Below are 25,141 nucleotides of genomic sequence, written 5' to 3'. Positions count from 1 at the left end.
TGAATTTTCATTGCACGAACATCGAAAATGTAGTAAGATATGAACTTTATCCTTTCGTCATTTTGTTCGGGATGCCAGCGAGAAAAAATTTCATAAACGTTTTAAATTATACGTAAAGTTTGTTGGAAGTCGCTAAGTGCTCCCAGTCTCAAATACTGGATGAATAAAGTCCGGGTATTCGAGCGCAGTCAGTTACGTTGCCTCAAGAATAGCACACAGTTTCTAAAAGTAATACTTGTCTTACTTTGTTAAACCTTAAACATACCTCTTAATGAATAGGTTATGACAGCATTTTAATTTTTTAAATTCGGCCAGTAATTACGGCAAACACTGAAAATCTGATTTTTGTTGCTCCTGAAAGCAGTTAGATAGGTAACCTGTAGCTCGTACCGCAATCCGGGATGGTCGTCTAGTAATATAGATTCAGTCACTAAAAAATTCGCTTCTTTGCCTAGATGTGTGATAAGTGGCACCGGTCGGCTGCAACCATCAATAATATTCATCTGCCTCAACGAACGAAATAAACTGGGTATTGATGCGTTCGCGCACGACATTGTTCATTGTAGTTTTAAACAAAACAGGGCTCATATTCGACGACGCGATACGGCACTCTATACTCCAATTTTTACTCTATACTCCAATGTTTTATGGGAGACACGGTATTTTCGATTGGCCAAATGCTTGTGTTTTGACCGTTCATGCCGGCCGCGGTGGTCATGCGGTTCTAGGCGCTGCAGTCCGGAACCGCGGGACTGCTACGGTCGCAGGTTCGAATCCTGCCTCGGGCATGGATGTGTGTGATGTCCTTAGGTTAGTTAGGTTTAAGTACTTCTAAGTTCTAGGGGACTGATGACCCAAGATGTTAAGTCCCATAGTGCTCAGAGCCATTTGAACCATTTGACCATTCACCTATCCAGCAAGGTAAAACAACGGCTCATATGTCAAAAAACACAACCTAATTCTGCAGTCCATGGGCCTCAACAAATGACCGAAACCGTGCACAGTGCGCTAGTCGCTTTTCTTCATCCGACATCTTCAATTCCTGCACACTGCGAACAAGTCATGAACGAAATTCTTCCTGAGCTCTAGCGTACGTAATCTTAGATTGGGCAGATAATGCCTTTGAACTACACTGCCCGAAAAAAAAGTGAAACATCCAAAAAGGGAGGCGGAAAAAAATGAAACTCTGGGGCTTGATAGTGTACACTGATGAGCCAAAATATTACTACCACTTGCTTAATAGCTTGTTTGTCAGACTTTGGAACGAAATACAGCACTGATTCTGCGTATCAGGGATCCGACAGTTTGTTGATAGTTTTGGGAGGTATGTGGCATTAGTTATCTACTCACAGGTCATGTAATTCGCGTAAATAACGGGCCGCTGATTTGCTTGCGCGGTGATGGCGCCCGATAGCAACCCAGACGAGTTCCATGGGTTTTACATCAGGCGAATTTGGCCGCCGACAAATTAACGTGAGTTCACTATAATTATGGTCTTCAAACCACTGTAGCACTGTTCTGGGTCTGAAAAAAATGGTTCTGAGCACTATGGGACTTAACTTCTGAGGTCATCAGTTCCCTAGAACTTAGAACTACTTAAGGGGCTCCGGAACGCCCTATACTTGCAATGTTAAAATAACGCTTATAAATTACATCTTTCCTCACAAAGTATTTGAGGTAAGAAGTTGAACTTTTTACAGATTGTTTATTGGAGTATGGGCTACAACTTAACACAGGGATTTTACAAAATTTTAGTTCAGTTATTAAAGATGATTTTTTTTTCAATTGTAATGAAAATTCACAACATTTTTTTGCAATTTTTTATTTATATATTCAAAAATATACAGTTTTTTGGAAAAAGGCTGTGTTAAATTATGCAGAAGGTACTGTGTAACATTTACTGAAAGTTTGAAACAAATATGTTTGGAAGATTCTTAGAAAACATGTAATTAGTATGAGAAAATAAAAGTTTTGGGAATCTAGCGACAAAGATTGGATTAACTTTGTAGTGCATTCCAGGTCCATAGGATGGATTATCTTCATCCTCTGCAAACTCCTCCTCCAGCTTCCTCTTGTTCCTCCTCCTGTTTACTCTTGCTTGTATTTCTAGACTCTTTACAGCCCTGTCTGCAGCGCGAAGGCGTTCCTTGTCTAAAGCAAGCATCGCTCGTTGTTGTATTCGTAGATTTTGCTACCATTTTCTTCAGTTGCAGTTACTGCAACACTGTTCCAAAACGTGGTCATGTATCAACACTTATCACATTTCAGTTGTATTTCACTAGCAAGTCCTACGTGCTTTATTATGGAGAGTTCCAGACCAACTTCACTACAATGAATACATCTTACACAGTTTGAAAAAATTCCTTTGAGAACCGACATATCAAATATTTCATTCACATCCGATTCGCCCATGAAACATTCATAGTTTTCACTCATTGAACCAAGCTTCTTCTGTGAAGTATTTTCTTTCCCACTTTGACTGCTATGGGCAGGTGTACTTGAGAGGTTAGGTTCACTCACTTGGTTATCGTCTTTATTGTTTACAGTAATAACACATACCTTTGGCTTTCCAACATTTCTCCTTTTCTTAAAAGCCTTCAGAGGATTTCTAATAACTTTACTTTTACTCATTATTATACTTCAACAAAACAGAGACTCAAGAAACAGAATTAATTACGAATATTTTCGAGATAACGACAGAGTAAATAAACATGAAACAATCGACATTCACACCAGCGATATATATTGAACCATCACAGGTTAGCCACAACACATACTTTATCTCACATCACTAAAATGTACCTGATGAACACGGACGTTAATAATAACACCATTTGACAGCAGTTTAACAGCGCCACAGTGGGTCACGCCCATGTAGAACACATTTCAAAAAAAATTTAAAAATAGTTGTAGTCTTCGGAATTGAATAAATTATATATCTATTAAAAGGTAATAGTCTGCAGATTCAGAAAACGCAAGAAAGTAAAAATTGAACTTTTCATGATTTTGAGCCTTTCCAGAGCCTCTTAAACCTAACTAACCTAAGGACATCACACACATCCATGCCCGAGGCAGGATTCCAACCTGCGACCGTAGCGGTCGCGTGGTTCCAGACTGTAGCGCCTAGAACCGCTCGGCCACTCCGGCCGGCCGTTCTGGGTCTGAGACACGGACAACTGTACTGCTGAAAGATGACATCGCCGTCTGGGGGAACATCAAACATGAAGGGGTCAGGTGGTTGGTGGTAGTCAGCGTGTCTTCGATTTATACCACAGGTCTCATGCAAGCGCAGGACAAGGTTTCCCGTAGCATAATACTGCATCCTCCAGCCTGCGTCCGTGGCGCGGGCTGCACGTTTCGAGCCGCCGTTCAACTCGATGACGGCGGTTGTGGAGACGACCGTCGACCTAGTGTAGCAGAAATGTGATTTAACCAAAGAGCCGACACGTTTACATTGATCGATGCTCGAATTCCGATGGTCCCGTGCCCAGTGCAATCGTAGTTGACGATGTCGTTGGGTCAACACGTGATCACGTAGGACTGGTCTGCTGCAGAGCTGCATGTTCAACAATTTACGATGAACGGTGTGCTCCGAAACACTTGTCAGTGGACCAGCATTGTGCACTTTCGGCAAAGGTGCCACATATCACCATGTATCCTAATTTACAGAGCAGACAATCCTCCGAAGAGTCGTGAACGTCCAACCACTTAGCCCCAAGTGGTAGTTTCACTGTCCTTCTACATCTTTCCCTAGATGCTCACGACAGTAGCACGTGACCATTCAACCAGCTTCGCCGTTTTTAAGATATTCTTTCACAGGCTCTGCGTAATAATAATCTGCCCTTTGTCAAAGTCACTTATCTTAGAGGATTTCCCCATTTGCAACTCATATTTTCGCTAGGGCGATCTCCCGTCCGATTCTGCTTCGCCGCTTACATACCAAGCGGCATCCAACGTCGTGGTGGGAAGTGGTCATGACGTCTCTGCTTGTCAGTGTATTTGTTGTTATTTACAAAGAATCACCCTGTATGAGCCTACTTATCAGTAATGTGTTGCACCCTCTTCTAATCTGGATGCATGCATTGATTCGATTGGGAAGGGTGTCGTAAAGCAGTTGTAGCCTCTCCTGACACAAGTTGGTCCAGAAGTGTTGTACCTGATCTTTGATATCCTGGATACTGGCAAGTGGGGCCGAGTTGACGTCCGGGCACACACAAGTTCTGTCGGGGACAGATCTGGCGGTCTAGCCCGCCACGAATGTACCTCGGGATCACACAGATGGTTCATACAGATACGTGCCATATGTAGAAGAACATCGGCGCTGTTGAAAAATGGCACTACGATACTGACACATGAGAGGTAACACGTGAGGACACACGATGGCCGTGACCTACGTTTGTTCCTTAATCACTAACAGCCAAGACCTGAAGTCATAGTAGCTCCCCTCAACATAATCCTAGGAGTTAACATTGTTGTGCTTCTCCAAAACACTGCAAGAAGGGACCTCTCCCTACGTTGCCGCCATACTCTTCGACGACAACCATCTAGAGTGGTGATGAACCGCGATTGATTGCTGAACAAAGTCGCCGCCATTCATCAGAAAGCCGTTTGTGTTACGGTGTTCACGGCAGCCTATGCATGAGACGATAATTTCATAATCTGGCTGCTGATAGTCTCCGACTAGTGATGCAGGATGAAACAGAATGTTTCAGGGAGTACTTCAATAGTTTTGGAATGACAGGCCCAATGTGAAAGATTGCGATGTGCTTGGTGCACAATATGGCGATCCTTCCTTGTGGTGTCCAGACGTGGTTGACTGGAACCTTGACTAATACGCATGCCCCTACGTTTCCATGCGGTCCAACACTGGACCGCTGTCACATGCGAATGCCACGCAAATCTGAACATTTCACGCTTCGACCAACTGGTCAAATGGAGAACTACAGAGGAGGCTCTTTCCAACTCTGTCTCAGACGAGTATGCGGCACCTGCGCTTCCTTCACAGTGAACACTCAACATCTAACGCTGTTCACGCCTCTTATGTATCCTAGCTGGCCTGGTAACAACACTAAACACGAAAAACACCAGTGCACTCTGGTGGCCGTTCTACGTGTCACAGAGAATTTCGACTATAATAATTTCCATACCCTCCAATGTTAGTACGTGTATGAAGTTAGATTGACAACCGCCTTGTCTTCAGGATCTACACTTTTTTTTTTGTGTCAAGCAGTGTATTTGAAACTGAACGCAACAAATGGTTCAAATGGCCCTGAGCACTATGGGACTTAACATCTGAGGTCATCAGTCCCCTAGAACTTAGAACTACTTAAACCTAACAAACGTAAGGACATCACACACATCCAAGCCCGAGGCAGGATTCGAACCTGCGACCGTAGTGATTGCGCTGTTCCAGACTGAAGCGCCTAGAACCGCTCGGCCACTTAACACCTCGGCTAGTTTATCGTCCTTCAGAATTACCGGTCTTGTATTTCGCATGATTCTCGACCGGATTTAAAAACGTAAGATTCCGTCATAATCTACTCATTCTGGGGTATAATCTAATGTTAAACATTTAACACATTAGAACAACTATTACAGTTGGTAGCTGTGTGTATGTCTTGAGGCAGGCAGCGTAACACACCATGTGCAAATACCCGGACTATATTCATCCAGGATCCATATTCATACTACAGATACGAAAGTATATTTGTTACGGTTTCACTAACATACACCTGAACCGATTTTGATATAATTTGGTATGGCGATAGCTTGAATGCTGAGGGAGAACATAGGCTACCTTATAAAGTGTGTAGCGCAACATATTTACTGTTTTGAAGAATATAGCGCAAAATATGGAACAATAAGTGCTCTTTGAAAAAGCTATTTACTCTTTGACTTTTGAGCTTTAATCACATTCGTGAAAATGCTTTTATTGTTTGATATGTTCTACGTAATACGATTCAAGGTAATGAATACAGTGCTTATACAATCCTTTATGTGATTAATCCATACTTTCACTCTAATGTCAGCCACACCCCCGTCACGTTTTGGCCGCTGAGCGTCATGGGTCTGTTACAATTTCTTCGTAGCGCTGTAATTTATATCAACACGTGTGATCTTGCGATTAGCGATACAGACTTTCGAACATGGGTTCCAGTGTTCAATTTCTGCTTGCGTGTGGATGTGTGCGTTCCCGTCATCATCATTTTATCATCGATTAGCCGATATCCATGAAATTTTGCATGAGACGGCTTGAATCCTGATGGAATGCATAAGATACTTTACAAAGTGTGTAATAAAAGATATTTATTGATTTGAAGAACTTTATGCAAATTAAGGAAAAATATTTACTCTTTGAAAAATCAGTTTACCCTTTCAGTTTCGAGCTTTGCATATTTGTGCATTGATTCAATGTAATCAATACAATGTTTATTCAATTCTCAAAATGTTCAATCCATACTTACAAACTAATACTAGTATTATTAATTGCGAAAGTAACTCACTTTGTTACGTTTTCACGACTCTACCAGCAACCGATTCCCATAGCATTTGGTATGGAGATAGCTTGAATCCTGAGAAAGACCACATCTACTTTAGAAAACTGTATATTTTTGAGTATTATTAACGTTTTAAAATAGGGTATGCGTGAGTGGCGTGCAAACGACGCTGGCGCGATAGTCGACCACTCTTAGTGTCTATAGATTATTGCTTGAAATTGCAAATCCAATGTTTATTGAACACATGGTTTATTGTACGAGGTGCATTCAGTTTCTAAGGCCTCCGATTTTTTTTCTAATTAACTACTCACCCGAAATCGATGAAACTGGCGTTATTTCTCGACGTAATCGCCCTGCAGACGTACACATTTTTCACAACGCTGACGCCATGATTCCATGGCAGCGGCGAAGGCTTCTTTAGGAGTCTGTTTTGACCACTGGAAAATCGCTGAGGCAATAGCAGCACGGCTGGTGAATGTGCGGCCACGGAGAGTGTCTTTCATTGTTGGAAAAAGCCAAAAGTCACTAGGAGCCAGGTCAGGTGAGTAGGGAGCATGAGGAATCACTTCAAAGTTGTTATCACGAAGAAACTGATGCGTAACGTTAGCTCGATGTGCGGGTGCGTTGTCTTGGTGAAACAGCACACGCGCAGCCCTTCCCGGACGTTTTTGTTGCTGTGCAGGAAGGAATTTGTTCTTCAAAACATTTTCGTAGGATGCACCTGTTACCGTAGTGCCCTTTGGAACGCAATGGGTAAGGATTACGCCGTCGCTGTCCCAGAACATGGACACCATCATTTTTTCAGCACTGGCGGTTACCCGAAATTTTTTTGGTGGCGATGAATCTGTGTGCTTCCATTGAGCTGACTGGCGCTTTGTTTCTGGATTGAAAAATGGCATCCACGTCTCATCCATTGTCACAACCGACGAAAAGAAAGTCACATTTTTGCTGTCGTTGCGCGTCAACATTGCTTGGCAACATGCCACACGGGCAACCATGTGGTCGTCCGTCAGCATTCGTGGCACCCACCTGGATGACACTTTTCGCATTTTCAGGTCGTCATGCAGGATTGTGTGCACAGAACCCACAGAAATGCCAACTCTGGAGGCGATTCTGTTCAACAGTCATTCGGCGATCCCCCAAAACAATTCTCTCCACTTTCTCGATCGTGTCGTCAGACTGGCTTGTGCGAGCCCGAGGTTGTTTCGGTTTGTTGTCACACGATGTTCTGCCTTCATTAAACTGTCGCACCCACGAACGCACTTTCGACACATCCATAACTCCATCACCACATGTCTCCTTCAAATGTCGATGAATTTCAATTGGTTTCACACCACGCAAATTCAGAAAACGAATGATTGCATGCTGTTCAAGTAAGGAAAACCTCGCCATTTTAAGTATTTAAAACAGTTCTCATTCTCGCCGCTGGCGGTAAAATTCCATCTGCCTTGTGGCGCTGCCATCTCTGGGACGTATTGACAATGAACGCGGCCTCATTTTAAAACAATGCACATGTTTCTATCTCTTTCCAGTCCGGAGAAAAAAAAATCGGAGGCCTTAGAACTTGAATGCACCTCGTATTTATTTGCTGCACTGCCTGTCATAGATGGAGAGATATGGTGGAGATACAACAATAAAATCGGACGGTAAGCCCGAGAACCATATTTAAAATTGTTACTATAAGCCTCGCAGACGTTAATTCTGATTTAGTGCGTAGTTCTAAAAGAGTTCAAGTTGTGAAAATTACTCGACTCCAACAAACCACAGAGAAATCTCATGGCCTCGAGAACTTGGGCGCAGAACGTCAGGAAATGGTTCAAATGGCTCTGAGCACTATGTGACTTAACTTCTGAGGTCATCAGTCGCCTAGAACTTAGAACTACTTAAACCTAACTAACCTAAGGACATCAGACACATCCATGCCTGAGGCAGGATTCGAACCTGCTGCCGTAGCGGTCGCTCGGCTCCAGACTGTAGCGCCTAGAACCGCACGGCCACTCCGGCCGGCGCAGAACGTCAGGAGGCCTTTAGAGCTACAGAGAAATTAGAACAGTCACAAGCCCATCGCATTTTAGACGCTGAGTGTCAATTACAGCTTCCACTACTCTTGAAGGCTCACAAAGAAGGCGTCATTTAAATAAAGGCTGTACGAAATATAGTGTCTTACCTTTACATGTGGAACATGAGAGACTTTTGGTGAGGCTGCATTTGATTATGATCATTACCTATGTTAATCGTCCGCCCCCGGTAGCTGAGTGCCGGCACGGTACCGCAACGTGTTCAGTCAGAGAGCCCGTTGGTCTCTGTAATAATAAAAAAAAACTGAGTGGAAGAATCAACAAACGAACTTGAACGGGTGTCATGTGACGTCCGCAACGACCAAACACAACGATAAGAAAAGGGGGCCAGCGCGACAGAACGTCAGTCCTAAGGGCCCGGGTTCGAATCCCGCCTGAGTCCGAGATTTTTCTCCGCTCAGGGACTGGGCGTTGTGTTGTCTTATCATCATCAGTTCATCCCCATCGACGCAGAAGTCGCCCGAGTGGCATCAAATCGAAAGACTTGCACCAGACGAGCGGTCTACCCGATGGGAGGCCCTAGGCACACGACATTTACATTTTTACTATGTTAATCATAAATTAGTCATCATTGGGGGGGGGGGGGGGGAATCAAAAATGTTGGCACTATAATGCATTAAACTGAAAAGGAGAAATTGTTGATATATGTTGCTCTGGTGCCAAAATCTCACATCCAGTAATACATGAGCCAGAGAAACTCCTAAAAACTCTACTTCTGCTCGAATGCAATAAATCGAGGGAATTTTTATATATAAGTAGAAGAAATAATGCATGCTTCCAGGTTCGACAAACAGCAAAATAATAGAAGCACATTCATTATGTACCTGTATACCGGCAATGATGCATTTTTTTACACGTACGTCTCCATGCCATTATATACACAAACATATAGTGAAATTACTAACTTCCTTACTTACCATCACTCTTCAGAATAAAGTCCGCCTTCATAGCGCAACAGTAGCGTTACCGCCTACCACTCAAGGGGGCCCGGGTTCGATTCCCGGCAGGGGACTGGGTGTTGTCTTTCATCATCATTGTCACGCAAGTCGCCGAAGTGACGTCAACTAAAAAGACTTGCAATATGGCGGGATATTCCGGCTAATAAATGTCATACGATCATTCCAAATGGTTCAAATGGCTCTGAGCACTATGGGACTCAACTGCTGTGGTCATCAGTCCCCTAGAACTTAGAACTACTTAAACCTAACTAGATAAAAGAAATTATTTAGGCAGTGAAGGGAGACGAAAATTTAATAGTCATGGGTGACTGGAATTCGAGAGTAGGAAAAGGGAGAGAAGGAAACATTGTTGGTGAATATGGATTAGGGGAGAGAAATGAAATAGGAAGCAGTCTGGTAGAATTTTGCACAGAGCATAAATTAATCATAGCTAACACTTGGTTCAAGAATCATAAAAGAAGGTTGTATACATTTAAGAATCCTGGAGATACTAGAAGGTATCAGGTAGATTATATAATGGTAAGACAGAGATTTAGGAACCAGGTTTTAAATTGTAAGACATTTCCAGGGGCAGATGTGGACTCTGACCACAATCTATTGGCTATGACCTGTAGATTAAAACTGAAGAAACTGCAAAAATGTGGGAATTTAAAAAGATGGGACCTGGATAAACTGAAAGAACCAGAGGTCGTACAGAGTTTCACGGAGAGCATAAGGGAACAATTGACAGGAATGGGGGAAAGAAATACAGTAGAAGAGGAATGGGTAGCTTTGAAGGATGAAGTAGTGAAGGCAGCAGAGGATCAAGTAGGTAAAAAGACGAGGGCTTGTAGAAATCCTTGGGTAACAGAAGAAATATTGAATTTAATTGATGAAAGGAGAAAATATAAAAATGCAGTAAATGAAGCAGGCAAAAAGGAATACAAACGTCTCAAAAATGAGACCGACAGGAAGTGCAAAATGGCTAAGAAGGGATGGCTAGAGGACAAATGTAAGGATGTAGAGGCTTATCTCACTAGGGGTAAGATAGATACTGCATACAGGAAGATTAAAGAGACCTTTGGAGAAAAGAGAGCCACTTGTATGAATATCAAGAGCTCAGATGGAAACTCAGTTCTAAGCAAAGAAGGGAAAGCAGAAAGGTGAAGGGAGTATATAGAGGGTCTATACAAGGGCGATGTACGGTACTTGAGGACAATATTATGGAAATGGAAGAGGATGTAGATGAAGATGAAATGGGAGATACGATACTGCGTGGAGAGTTTAACAGAGCACTGAAAGACCTGAGTCGAAACAAGGCCCCGGGAGTAGACAACATTCAATTGGAACTACTGATGGCCTTGGGTGAGCCAGTCCTGACAAAACTCTACCATCTGGTGAGCAAGATGTATGAGAAGGGCGAAATACCCTCAGACTTCAAGAAGAATATAATAATTCCAATCCCAAAGAAAGCAGGTGTTGACAGATGTGAAAATTACCGAAGTATCAGTTTAATAAGTCACAGCTGCTAAATACGAACGCGAATTCTTTACAGACGAATGGAAAAACTAGTAGAAGCCGACCTCGGCGAAGATCAGTTTGGATTCCGCAGAAATGTTGGAACACGTGAGGCAATACTGACCCTACGACTTATCTTAGAAGCTGGATTAAGGAAAGGCAAACCTATATTTCTAGCATTTGTAGACTTAGAGAAAGCTTTTGACAATGTTGACAGGAATAATCTCTTTCAAATTCTTAAGGTGGCAGGGGTAAAATACAGGGAGCGAAGGGCTATTTACAATTTGTACAGAAACCAGATGGCAGTTATAAGAGTCGAGGGGCATGAAAGGGAAGTAGCGGTTGGGGAGGGAGTGAAACAGGATTGTAGCCTGTCCCCGATGTTATTCAATCTGTACATTGAGCAAGCAGTAAAAGAAACAAAAGAAAAATTCGGAGTAGGTATTAAAGTCCATGGAGAAGAATTGAAAACGTTGAGGTTCGCCGATGACATTGTAATTCTGTCAGAGACAGCAAAGGACTTGGAAGAGCAGTTGAACGGAATCGACAATGTCTTGAAAGGAGGATATAAGATGAACATCAACAAAAACAAAACGAGGCTAATGGAATGTAGTTGAATTAAGTCGGGTGATGTTGAGGGTATTAGATTAGGAAATGAGACACTTAAAGTAGTAAAGGAGTTTTGCTATTTGGGGAGCAAAATAACTGATGATGGTCGAAGTAGAGAGGATATAAAATGTAGACTGGCAATGGCAAGGAAAGCGTTTCTGAAGAAGAGAAATTTGTTAACATCGAGTATAGATTTAAGTGTCAGGAAGTCGTTTCTGAAAGTATTTGTATGGAGTGTAGCCATGTATGAAAGTGAAACATGGACGATAAATAGTTTGGACAAGAAGAGAATAGAAGCTTTCGAAATGTGGTGCTACAGAAGAATGCTGAAAATTAGATGGGTAGATCACATAACTAATGAGGAGGTATTGAATAGAATTGTGGAGAAGAGGAGTTTGTTGCACAACTTGACAAGAAGAAGGGACCGGTTGGTAGGACATGTTCTGAGGCATCAAGGGATCACAGATTTAGCATTTGAGGGCAGCGTGGAGGGTAAAAATCGTAGAGGGAGACCAAGAGATCAATACACTAAGCAGATTCAGAAGGATGTAGGTTGCAGTAGGTACTGGGAGATGAAGAAGCTTGCACAGGATAGAGTAGCATGGAGAGCTGCATCAGACCAGTCTCAGGACTGAAGACAACAACAACATATATAAAAACCAACAACACAAACACCGCCCGAACAAGGCTTGAAGGGCCAACTGTACCGACCGGCCTCCGTGTCATCCTCAGCCTGTTGGCGTTATTGGATGCGGTTAGGGAGGGGCACGTGGTCAGCACACCGCTCTTCTGGCCGTTGTAGGTTTTCGTGACCGGTACCGCTACTTCTCAGGCAAGCATCTCCTCAATTAGCCTCACAAGGGCTGAGTGCACCCCGCTTGCCAACAGCACTCCGCAGACACAGACGGTGACTCAAGAACCAGCCAAATCCGACCGTGCTAAACTTTCGTGATCGGACGGGAACCGGTGTTACCTTGCTCAAGGCATATACACAGCCTGTAACGGTAATACTTGTTCTACTGTGTTAAACCTTCAACCCTCAACTTCCCAGGCCTCAGAGACCACTAACGTTTATTGTCACTCTGTTGCTATTGCATAATGGTGGGGTGGGAGATTACAGCGCTACGTAGTTGCTCCTTCCCGAAGCTTCCTTTGCAAGTAGCCGCTTGTATATGATGTGGACCTATAATATTACTGTTTCTTTCGTAACAGAAGTCTCTAAAACTGCACCTGGGACTTCGCGTTATAGATTCAAAACCAGGTCTACGTCTACTGTTCATGTTTTACTGTTCGGGGATACAGTTTTAAAATGGTTTGAGGACAGTTTGGGAAATGATGTTGGATCAGATGGTGACAACGAAATTGGAAGTTAACATAATACAGTACAGGAACCGTGCAAAAGTGAAGATGAATTCATTTTGAAACCTGTGAATTCCTTGAATGAAACAAGTCATCAAAGTTATGAAGAAAGACGTATCGAGACTGCATCGTTAGCTAGAGGTTCTGCTAGAAATACATTAGGTCGAAACAAATATCACTGCTTGTCGAAGCCTCTTCCAACGATGGCCAATGGCATTATTTTTCCGCTTTAGTGGAGTGAATGCGTTTGTCGTTCAAGTTTCTACAAATACAGTACTCAGGTGATCCATTTTAATTTTTGAAGAAGCTTGTAAACTTGTTGGTGACACCACAAGGAAAAAGCGAGTCAACAAGTATCACATACACCGTGAATTCCGTGTCTCCTTAACCATGTTTTGGGTGTAGCAGAACAAAGATTAAAAGTCGTTGTAGAACGATTGGAAAAACGCAAAACATGCTGCACCTGTGCCCCGCAAAAGAAGAGAAAGACACCTTATATTTGCCATTGTTGCAAGGAACCAGTCTGACTTGAATCTCTACAAAAATTTCCAGCGAGTACTGGTACAATTTTCATTTTTTTGAACGTTTTATGTTTTTATGTTTTTATTATTATATGTACAACAAGCAGTAAAAATACAGCGAAAGTAAAATCTAGGGGGCAGGGTATTTGAATTTTCATAGCATTATCATGTAATATTATATTCATTTTTTGTAGTTTTCTGTTTAAATGAGTTTTATCCGTAAAAATAAACATAATTTATTTCAATATATATTTTTTGTGTGGTATTAATGTAAGCTTTCACATAAAATCAGAACTGTGACACTGAAATTGCCGGCCTCGGTGGCCGAGCGGTTCTAGGCGCTTCAGTCGCGAACCGCGCAACTGCTCCGGTCGCAGGTTCGAATCCTGCCTCGGGCACGGATGTGTGTGATGTCCTTAGGTTAGTTAGGTTTAAGTAGTTCTAAGTTCTAGGGGACTTATGACCACAGATGTTAAGTTCCATAGTGCTCAGAGCCACGATCCATTTGAACAATGAAACTGCTGAATGCAATTTTTATCGCTATTTAAATATAGCGGTCACTCAGACCGCAGCTGAGACAGTGTGTGACCAAAAAACGACCTGGGAACCTAAGGATCAATATAAGATTTTAGCTCTTAATGATTATATTACGACAGAATTTTAAATTTTAAAATTTGATCAATGACTGTATGAAATATTCAAAAACATATATTTGTTGCCCCTGGAAGCCGTTACATAGGCCACCGGGATCGTGCACCTTGTTATCCGTTCAGTAATATGTCAATAAGACAAGAAAACTCAGTTGCAGTTTGTGTCCCAAACTCTTGAGTCTGTCTAAGGTCACTTAATTCGCTGTGCACCCCGTGGCAACGATGAGTCTCACTTTAATGGGGAACTGCCACAGACGTCGGAGCATTGACCTTCCGGTTCGCCAGCCACCGGTCGATACTTGCGATTCATTGCGCAACCACTTGTAAGCAGTGGTCGCTCGGGCTAGTAGGTCACCTTACCCTAGGTCCATACGAGGACGTCCTCAGGACCAAAGTAATGGAAATGGAAATGAGCGTTTGGCGTCAATGGCCGGGAGGCCCCTCGCGGGGCAGGTCCGGCCGCCATAGCGCAGGTCTTATTACATTCGGCGCCACATTGGGCGACCTGCACGCCGGATGGGGATGAAATGATGATGAACACAACACAACACCCAGTCCCTGAGCGGAGAAAATCTCCGACCCAGCCGGGAATCGAACCCGGGCCCAGAGGACGGCAATCCGTCACGCTGACCACTCAGCTACTGGGGCGGACACCAAAGTAATAAAACGATGCTGATTCCCCTTCACAGTTCCCTACAGCTCTCATTTTTACCTACACAAGGTAACAGGTACAATTAGTAACAGGTTCTACATCAGGAGACGAAATCTAATTCACTCCTAACATTTCGTTGTTTTGAGTCAAGCTTTGAAAAGAATTTAGCTTACCTGATAAGAGCGCTCAATGAGATGGCGTGAAAGTTCCACGTATTATTAATCGTGGCTGAATCAAAAATACTCATCTGCGTCGCGTAAGGCCACGATTACGTACGCTAGCACATTGGCGGCGCCGATGCAGAAGAAATCAGTTCGAATTGTGATGGTGATAGAAAATCTAGCTGGCAGCCAGAGAAGAAGCCACGACGTAGCGTTCTCGATTAACACAGAGTAACAGGTACACTGCATTGCACTGGGTTAAACCACAAGCCTTCACGTGTTGTTGTTGTTGTGGTCTTCAGTCCTGAGACTGGTTTGATGCAGCTCTCCATGCTACTCTATCCTGTGCAAGCTTCTTCATCTCCCAGTACCTACTGCAACCTACATCCTTCTGAATCTGCTTAGTGTATTCATCTCTTGGTGTCCCCCTACGATTTTTACCCTCCACGATGCCCTCCAATACTAAATTGGTGATCCCTTGATGCCTCAGAACATGTCCTACCAACCGATCCCTTTTTCTGGTCAAGTTGTGCCACAAACTCCTCTTCTCCCCAAACCTATTCAGTACCTCCTCATTAGTTACGTGATCTACACACCTTATCTTCAGCATTCTTCTGTAGCACCACATTTCGAAAGCTTCTATTCTCTTCTTGTCCAAACTATTTACCGTCCATGTTTCATTTCCATACATGGCTACACTCCATACAAATACTTTCAGAAATGACTTCCTGACACTTAATCTATACTCGATGTTAACAAATTTCTCTTCTTCAGAAACGCTTTCCTTGCCATTGGCAGCCTACATTTTATATCCTCTCTACTTCGACCATCATCAGTTATTTTGCTCCCCAAATAGCAAAACTCCTTTACTACTTTAAGTGTCTCATTTCCTAATCTAATACCCTCAACATCACCCGACTTAATTCGACTACATTCCATTTTCCTCGTTTTGCTTTTGTTGATGTTCATCTTATATCCTCCCTTCAAGACACCATCCATTCCGTTCAACTGCTCTTCCAAGTCCTTTGCAGTCTCTGACAGAATTACAATGTCATCAGCGAACCTCAAAGTTTTTATTTCTTCTCCATGGATTTTAATACCTACTCCGAATTTTTCTTTTGTTTCCTTTACTGCTTGCTCAATATACAGATTGAATAACATCGGGGACAGGCTACAACCCTGTCTTACTCCCTTCCCAACCACTGCTTCGCTTTCATGTCCCTCGACTCTTATAATTGCCATCTGGTTTCTGTACAAATTGTACATAGCCTTTCGCTCCCTGTATTTTACCCCTGCCACCTCCAGGATTGGAAACAGAGTATTCCAGTCAACATTGTCAAAAGCTTTCTCTAAGTCTACAAATGCTAGAAACGTAGGGTTGCCTTTCCTTAATCTATTTTCTAAGATAAGTCGTAGGGTCAGTATTGCCTCACGTGTTCCAACATTTCTACGGAACCCAAACTGATCTTCCCCGAGGTCGGCTTCTACTAGTTTTTCCATTCGTCTGTAAAGAATTCGTGTTAGTATTTTGCAGCTGTGGCTTATTAAACTGATAGTTCGGTAATTTTCACATCTGTCAACACCTGTTTTCTTTGGGATTGGAATTATTATATTCTTCTTGAAGTCTGAGGGTATTTCGCCTGTTTCATACATCTTGCTCACCAGATGGTAGAGTTTTGTCAGGACTAGCTCTCCCAAGGCCGTCAGTAGTTCCAATGGAATGTTGTCTACTCCGGGGGCCTTGTTTCGACTCAGGTCTTTCAGTGCTCTGTCAAACTCTTCACGCAGTATCGTATCTCCCATTTCATCTTCATCTACATCCTCTTCCATTTCCATAATATTGTCCTCAAGTACGTCGCCCTTGTATAGACCCTCTATATACTCCTTCCACCTTTGTGCTTTCCCTTCTCTGCTTAGAACTGGGTTTCCATCTGAGCTCTTGATGTTCATACAAGTGGTTCTCTTTTCTGCAAAGGTCTCTTTAATTTTCCTGTAGGCAGTATCTATCTTACCCCTAGTGAGATAAGCCTCTACATCCTTACATTTGTCCTCTAGCCATCCCTGCTTAGCCATTTTGCACTTCCTGTCGATCTCATTTTTGAGACTTTTGTATTCCTTTTTGCCTGCTTCATTAACTGCATTTTTATATTTTCTCCTTTCATCAATTAAATTCAATATTTCTTCTGTTACCCAAGTATTTCTACTAGCCCTCGTCTTTTTACCTACTTGATCCTCTGCTACCTTCACTACTTCATCCCTCAAAGCTACCCATTCTTCTTCTACTGTATTTCTTTCCCTCATTCCTGTCAATTGTTCCCTTATGCTGTCCCTGAAACTCTGTACAACCTCTGGTTTAGTCAGTTTATCCAGGACCCATCTCCTTAAATTCCCACCTTTTTGCAGTTTCTTCAGTTTTAATCTACAGGTCATAACCAATAGATTGTGGTCAGAGTCCACATCTGCCCCTGGAAATGTCTTACAATTTAAAACCTGGTTCCTAAATCTCTGTCTTACCATTATATAATCTATCTAATACCTTTTACTATTTCCAGGGTTCTTCCATGTATACAACCTTCTATCATGATTCTTAAACCAAGTGTTAGCTATGATTAAGGTTTCACGTAACGGTCATTATTTGAGAATAAGTGACACAGTGAACGACGATCAAGCTAAAAACTATTAGGCGGCCATCATGTTACTTGAGATGAGTAGGCTGTCTGACAACTCTCAACTGCAACATCATCAATCCCGTTTCCACTCTCTACATCCACATCTCTTCGCAGTATACTCTCCCCCCACCTCCCCCACCCCCCACCCTCCTCCCCGGCAGGGACATAGTTCACTCTGAATAGCTTTGTGGTTTTATGTGCCGTTTTCAACTTTATTTTCTCCTCAGGAATTCTTTACTATATTGTGTTCATCAAAAGAATAAATTTAATGTAAACATGACAACATCTATTTTCCTGTGTTTACTGGAATCTCAGTGGATTGCGTTTCAAATGGAGGGAAGTCACGCTGGCTCGAGTACAGTCAAGTCGATAATACGAGGGTCACTCCAAAAGAAATGCACACTATATTTGTAAAAATACAGTTTTCATTCTGCATGTGTGAAAGTTTTACAGTGTTTAGATACATCCTTCCCGCTTGTTTTCAAACTTAGTTCAACTTGTTCCCGTGAGTGGCGCGGTCGCAGCATGTCTTCAAGAAGGCTGCTACACATGACGTTCGTCAGAAGCAACGTGATGTTACAGAATTCCTGTGCTGTGTAAACGAGACAGTGGGAAACATCCACAAGAGGTTGGAAAACGTGTATGGAGATGCTGCTGCCGATCGCAGTACAGTCAGTCGGTGGGCAAGCAGGTTACGTGATGAAAGCGGGCACGGCAATATTGAGGATTGTCCTCGCAGCGGCAGGCCTCGTACTGCACACACTCCAGACAATGTGCAGAGAGTTAACGAATTGGTGACTGCTGACACACGCATCACAGTGAACGAATTGTCACGCTACGCTGGGATAGGGGAAGGAAGTGTTTGCTGAATACTGAAAGTGTTGGCGTTAAAAAAGGTTTGTGCCAGGTGGCTTCCCAGGATGTTGACAGTGGCTCACAAAGAAACAAGAAAAACGGTATGCAGCGGGCTTTTGGAACAGTACGAGAATGGTGGAAATGAATTTCTTGGAAGAATTGTGACAGGTGATGAAACATGGCTCCATCATTTTTCACCAGAGACAAAGAGGGAATCAATGGAGTAGCATCATGCAAATTCACCCAAGAAAAAAAATTTTCAAAACCACACCTTCTGCTGGAAGAGTTATGGCTACGGTGTTTTTCGATTCCGAAGGACTCTTGCCTGTGGACATCATGCCAAGTGGAACCACCACAAATTCTGATGCATATGTGACGACACTGAAGAAACTTAAAGCTCGACCGAGTCGTGTTCGACCACATCGGTAAAAGCAGGATGTTTTGGTGTTGCACGACAATGCACGGCCACATTTCAGTCAAAAAACCATTGAAGCGATCACAAAAGTCCGATGGACAATAGTGAAACACCCGCCTTATACTCCTGACCTGGCTCCATGTGACTATCATCTGTTTGGGAAACTTAAAGACTCTCATCGTGGAACAAGGTTTGAAGATGATGACTCCCTTGTGCACGCTGCCAAACAGTGGCTCCAACAGGTTGGTCCAGAATTTTACAGTGCGGGTATACAGGCACTGGTTCCAAGATGGCGTATGGCAGTTGAGAGGGATGGAAATTATGTGGAGAATTGAAAATATGGCTTCTGAAGGATGCATCTACGCACTGTAAAACTTTCAAAAATGTAGAATAAAAGATAGATTTTAAAAAGAATAGTGTGCATTTCTTTTGAAGTGACCCTCGTAAGGATACATTTTATGCTGTGCGTTACGCGCACATACACTGAGCGAAAATAACGGACAACAGCTTCACCGATGCATTTATTATGGACGGCATAGGCCAGCCAGCTAGTCCCAATAACATGCAGTAATGTGAGCATTTACAGTTAAGACGTTAACGAGGCGAGCAGAGAAACAGTATAGCTTTGAACGTCATTTAATTTTTAAAGATAATGAAACTCCAGCAACATCGCACGCTTCTTAGTCGACCGGACGGAAAGCATATCGTGCTCTCTTTCTTAGCTATTACAGTATTGTAATTATAAACAAGAATGTGATGTAAATTACTTACAAACACAGGGTAGTTCTTCTGAGCGAGTAACGCGTACGTGTGACGCAAAAGCGTATTGCAGGTGTTTCGCTGTACAGTTAAATATTGAAGTCACTGAAGGTGTTGCGGTAATCTGTGAACTCTCTCCATACCCGAACCCGAGAAATACATTTCAGCCCTATCATACGCTACGTTGATAGCTCGTCGATCAACAACAGCATTCACGAGTTCTTCAAAGCGCCACATTCGTTCCCGTTCTGTTGACGTGCCGTTTTGTATTTCGACGGCTTTCGACAGTGACCTGTGACAAAGCTCCGTGGATTAGTTCCAGTGCGTCTGTCAGCTTAAATATTTTGTTATTTCCCGCGACAAATCTCTTAATTTTCCTCCAGGTCAATACTGTCGGTTTCTTAAGGCAACAAAATACAGTGGCAACTGTGAAAATGCAGTATTTATATGGTGTTCTCAATGCTGTGAAAATTGTATCTCATGTTTCTACGACATTTATAACTCTAGCTCGTGTGAGATCACATCTGTGGTATAAAACATTGAACATACTCCAATTAAAAAGTATTTGATTTTTCTTTTTGTGTTCCACGTACGAGGGTTGGAACTTAAATAGTGACAACTGTTTATTCACAACCGATACAAAAGAGTTACATGTTTGCATCTGCGTTCTACTGCCTGTCGAATCTCTGGAACAGTTCTGAAGCGAATCCCACGAAGTGGTTCTTTCATATTCGGAATCAAATCAAAGTCATAAGGACTTAAGTCCGGGGAGTATGGTACAGTACTTCCCAGTCCCATCGACCGAACAGAACAACCTCAGCTTGCGCTGTATGCGCCCGCGCATTGTCGTGCAAAATAATGCGTGGGTAGCGCAGAAAGTGTCGCCGCTTCTTTCGCAAAGCTGGTCGCAGGTGACGCTCCAAAAACGAACAGTAATACTGTGCATTGGCGGTCTGTCGTGGAGGAACGTAATGCGTTAGGATAACACCACCACAGTCGTACACGAGAGTCACCATAACTTTAGACCGCTCCATTCTCACTATCAACAGAACAGGCTCTGCTAACGGTATACTACGCCTTCCACATCGCTGGCAACGGGTCCTACGCAATGCTGGTGACTACTTTGAAGGACAGTAACAGATGCAAACATGTAACTCTTTTGTATCGGTTGTGAATAAATAGTTGCCACTATTTAAGTTCCAACCCTTGTAGATAAGGAACAGCAGAGGGCCTATAACGCTACCTTGAGGAACGCCAGATACACTTCTGTTTTACTCGACGAATTTCCGTCAGTTTTTCCGAACTGTGACCTCTGACAGGAAATCACGCATCCACTTGCACAACTGAGACGCTGCTTCATAAGCACGTAACTTGATTACAATCCGGTTGTGAGGTACGGCGCCAAAAGTCTTCTGGAAATCTAGAAATGTGGAGTCAATTTGAAATCCTTTGTCGATATCACTCAATATTTCGTGTGCGTAAAGAGCTTTAAAGATACTCCACCCGTTCATAGCCGTGTCTAAATGTTTGTAAACACATAAATGGTCCACGACGTGTCACAGTTACGTTACAGCCATTTGCAGTTCTCTATATTTTAACTTTTGCTCCCCAGAGGGTGTAACTTTTCACCCGAATTGGACGACTCATCCACTGCAACTATTTCAGACTTTTATTAACTATAAAAATTACTTTTAACCTTCTAGTGATAAAGCATGCAATTTGCAATTTCGAACGCGTCAAAATATAACGCTACTTAAAGTTAAATTGCGCTAATTTGTCGAATTGTTTAGTTTTGATTATCATAATTCACATTTTTTTCTCTCGGTATCATTGGGTGCATAACTTTTTAAATTCACACGACATTTACCTTTTTATCATTTGGCATTGCTTCTCAATAGCACAATGTGATGTGTTATGTGCCATTTACTATTTTAAAACGGTAATATGGCATTTCAAATATTTAATATGGTGACAAATGAGCAATTAATGAGCAGTTACGGTTTAGATACCCAGTTATAAGTAACTACATTAATATTTTCAACACATATCACTTCGCCACTTCCATTTCTTTCACTTGTTTTAAACGATTTTGGAAGGTGACTACCAACAACCGTCAAGTAACGTAGAAAATGCATATTTGGACCATCAGTTGTTTTCATTTTAAATCCAAGTTCTACCGGTTTCGGTCTTGGACAGTCTTCACGGATGAAGGGTTAAAATGTAATAACTAATGCGATATGGTGGATTAAACCATTATAACGCTTCATCCGTGAAGATGGTCCAAGACTGAAACCGGTAGAAATTAGATTTAAAATAAAAACAGCTGGTGGTTCAAATATGCCTTTTATACATCTTTCACTTGTGTCGACTTAGTCAACATCACGTAATTTGCCTTTTATTTAAACAGTGAACTCTAACACTGAACGTGAAACATGAAAATGAATGTATTATCACCTGAAGACGTGTGCAAGCCCGAAACCGGTGGAGTCGACAGAATTCATTATGGGTGAAGTATACACAGCACAATGTAAGGTATGTATTCTTTCTGTATTTATATTGTACTTATATAAGCTGTGTTTTTCGCTTAATACGTGCAATATTTATACATCCATCATACTACGCAGTAACAATGGCAGTTTGAGATCCGTTTTCAAGTGTCCAGGATGCAGAGGGTGGAACCGGTCGTGGACTTAACAAAGTACTCATTCGCAAATGGAGCAGCTTTTCTAAGCCTTTAAATGACGCTGGGAAACATAGGTAACACTAATTTACATTCTGTTTGTTATTTTATATACTACAAACCATAGATTGTATTAGCATTAATATATTCACAGTAGTTTCTATGATAGCTATAGATACGATTTTTACGTTTCAGACTTCACATTTGGCGAAGAAGTGAGAAATGGTATGAATGTTTTCCGATGACCTTTGAGGCAATCGTCTTCGGAGCTCATTTTGTGTTCAGCTAGAATTTGTTACCTATGGATGTACTCTTCTGGTATCTTTTGGTGCAACAGTAGTAAGTTCAATTCAGAGTAATCTTTCCCCAGCCCGCCCGGTTAGCCGTGCGTTCTAACGAACGGCTTTCCGGATTGGGAAGGAGCGCTGGTCCCCGGCACGAACCCACCCGGTGGACTTGTGTCGAGGTCCGGTGAACCGGACAGTCTGTGGATGGTTTTTAGGCGGTTTTCCATCTGCCTCGGCGACTGCGGGCTGGTTTCCCTTATTCCTCTTCAGCTACACTATGTCGGCGATTACTGCGCAGACAAGTTCTCCACGTACGCGTACACCACCATTACTCTACCACGCAAACATAGGGGTTATACTCGTCTGGTGTGAGACGTTCCCTAGGGGGGTCCATCGGGGGCCGAACCGCACAATAACCCTGAAAGAGTGGTTCGGAGTGGGGCGGTGGAGATGTGAAGTGGACAGCGGTAGTCGTCGTGGGGTTGTGGACCACAGCGGCTGCGGCGGGGACGGAACCTCTCCGTCGTTTCTAGGCCCCCGGTTAACATACAGTACAATGCAATCTTTCCCCTGTCGTTTGTAAAAATGTTTGCAACGCGTTTTCTTCCGAGCCATACTTGGTTTGAGTTCAGTTCCTAGTTACATCCAATTTCACTGATTATATACGTGAAATACTTCTCTCTCTCTCTCTCTCTCACACACACACACACACACACACACACACACACACACACACACATGGTGTCACCGCCAGACACCACACTTGCTAGGTGGTAGCCTTCAAATCGGCCGCGGTCCGTTAGTATACGTCGGACCCGCGTGTCGCCACTATCAGTGATTGCAGACCGAGCGCCGCCACACGGCAGGTCTAGAGAGACTTCCTAGCACTCGCCCCAGTTGTACAAACGACTTTGCTAGCAATGGTTCACTGACGAATTACGCGCTCATTTGCCGAGACGATAGTTAGCATAGCCTTCAGCTACGTCATTTGCTACGACCTAGCAAGGCGCCATTACGTTACTATTGATGCTGTAAAACATGTACCGTCAAGAGCGATGTTCGCCAATTATGGATTAAAATTAAGTATTCCAGAAGATACGTACGTTTTTTGCTAGTCTCAATTACCTTGTCCTGTTCCAGACCTCACGCCAGCCTGCGTGAGTTTAAACGCGTGCCTTTCGGCTTCCTCATAGTGGATTGGCTGTCTTGCCAATCCACAACAATATATATCAGTGCTCATGTAGAATTATTGTTGAAAATGTGGAACATGACGAAAATAATTTATGCACGAACTTGTAAGTATAGGTATATTAGTTAGTCACTTTTGGTTGGTTTCTGTAGTTAGAAGTACCATACTCACATTCGTGAATATTTATTTTAAATCTGTAAGAATGACTTCATGAAAGTGACATACTTGAATGGCAGATGAAATTGTGACTAATAATGCAATGGTGTAATGAACTTCTGGGAAGATGTTGCAAAAGAGCGCGCATAAGATTCAGAATTTTGAGGAGACTCTGATGCAGATGATCTCTACAGTTTCAAACACTTCTACAGTAATCGATGGTAGTCTGGCAATCAAGTGGTCCAGTGGACGAGACATCTTGTACATATGCAGCAGGTAGCGTGGACCGTTAACCTGTGGTTAAAGTGGCATTTCATGGAAGTCGTGAAACTGACCCTGATACTGAAGTGGTTGCAAATGCGGATTTATATGCGTAGTCTGAAGTTGACTGTGAATTCAACTCCTTTGGGAAATTTATTCCTCCTGAGGACATATGTTTACTAGCAGAAGTTGACACTGATAATTTCCTGCGGATTTTTCAGCGCAGATTTTGCGCTCCAAATTCATTGGTATGAATTTTTAGCATCCCGTAAATCATGGTGAACTTGGAGATACGTAATTAATTAAGCAGTTTTACTGCCCACTGTCAGTAAATACTGATATATATATATTTCATTGCTGTGCTGGATTTTGTCACTTAAAGGGATAACTGCATAAGCAGTTGTGAAATCAACACCTCCGTACATGTACGAGGCTAATAAAGAGATGCATTTTGTCTTCTCCCGGGGGCTGTTGAAAAGAGCAGACTCACAAGGAGACGAGCTCACGCTTATGTAACAGCTTTGCTTAAGCAAATGGCGTGAACTGCGTTAACTAATCACCTAATCAATTAGTATATATTTAAACTGGTAGAAGGACGCAAAAAGGGAGGTATCCAGAAAGGAACGAGAAGGTTTCTTCTGCCAGTCGCTGCAGGTTTATGAGACACACGGCAGGCTACCGTACGCTGCTCGGCGGGGCAGCACGGTGTCCCACAGTCATTTTTACTCTTTCCCGCTCTACTCGAAGTTGACTGAGGGAGGGAAGATCGTAAATATTCACTTTCATACGCTCGAATTTCTCTTCTTTTACACTCGTAGTTATCACGCGAGCGCCAGGTGTAAATAGGAGGACAATACGTTTCTTGACTCGTGTTGGAACGTAGGTTC

Source organism: Schistocerca serialis, chromosome 8, assembly GCF_023864345.2.
Source record: "Schistocerca serialis cubense isolate TAMUIC-IGC-003099 chromosome 8, iqSchSeri2.2, whole genome shotgun sequence".
Classification (NCBI taxonomy): Eukaryota; Metazoa; Arthropoda; class Insecta; order Orthoptera; family Acrididae; genus Schistocerca; species Schistocerca serialis.
Note: the sequence above shows the minus strand (reverse complement) of the source record.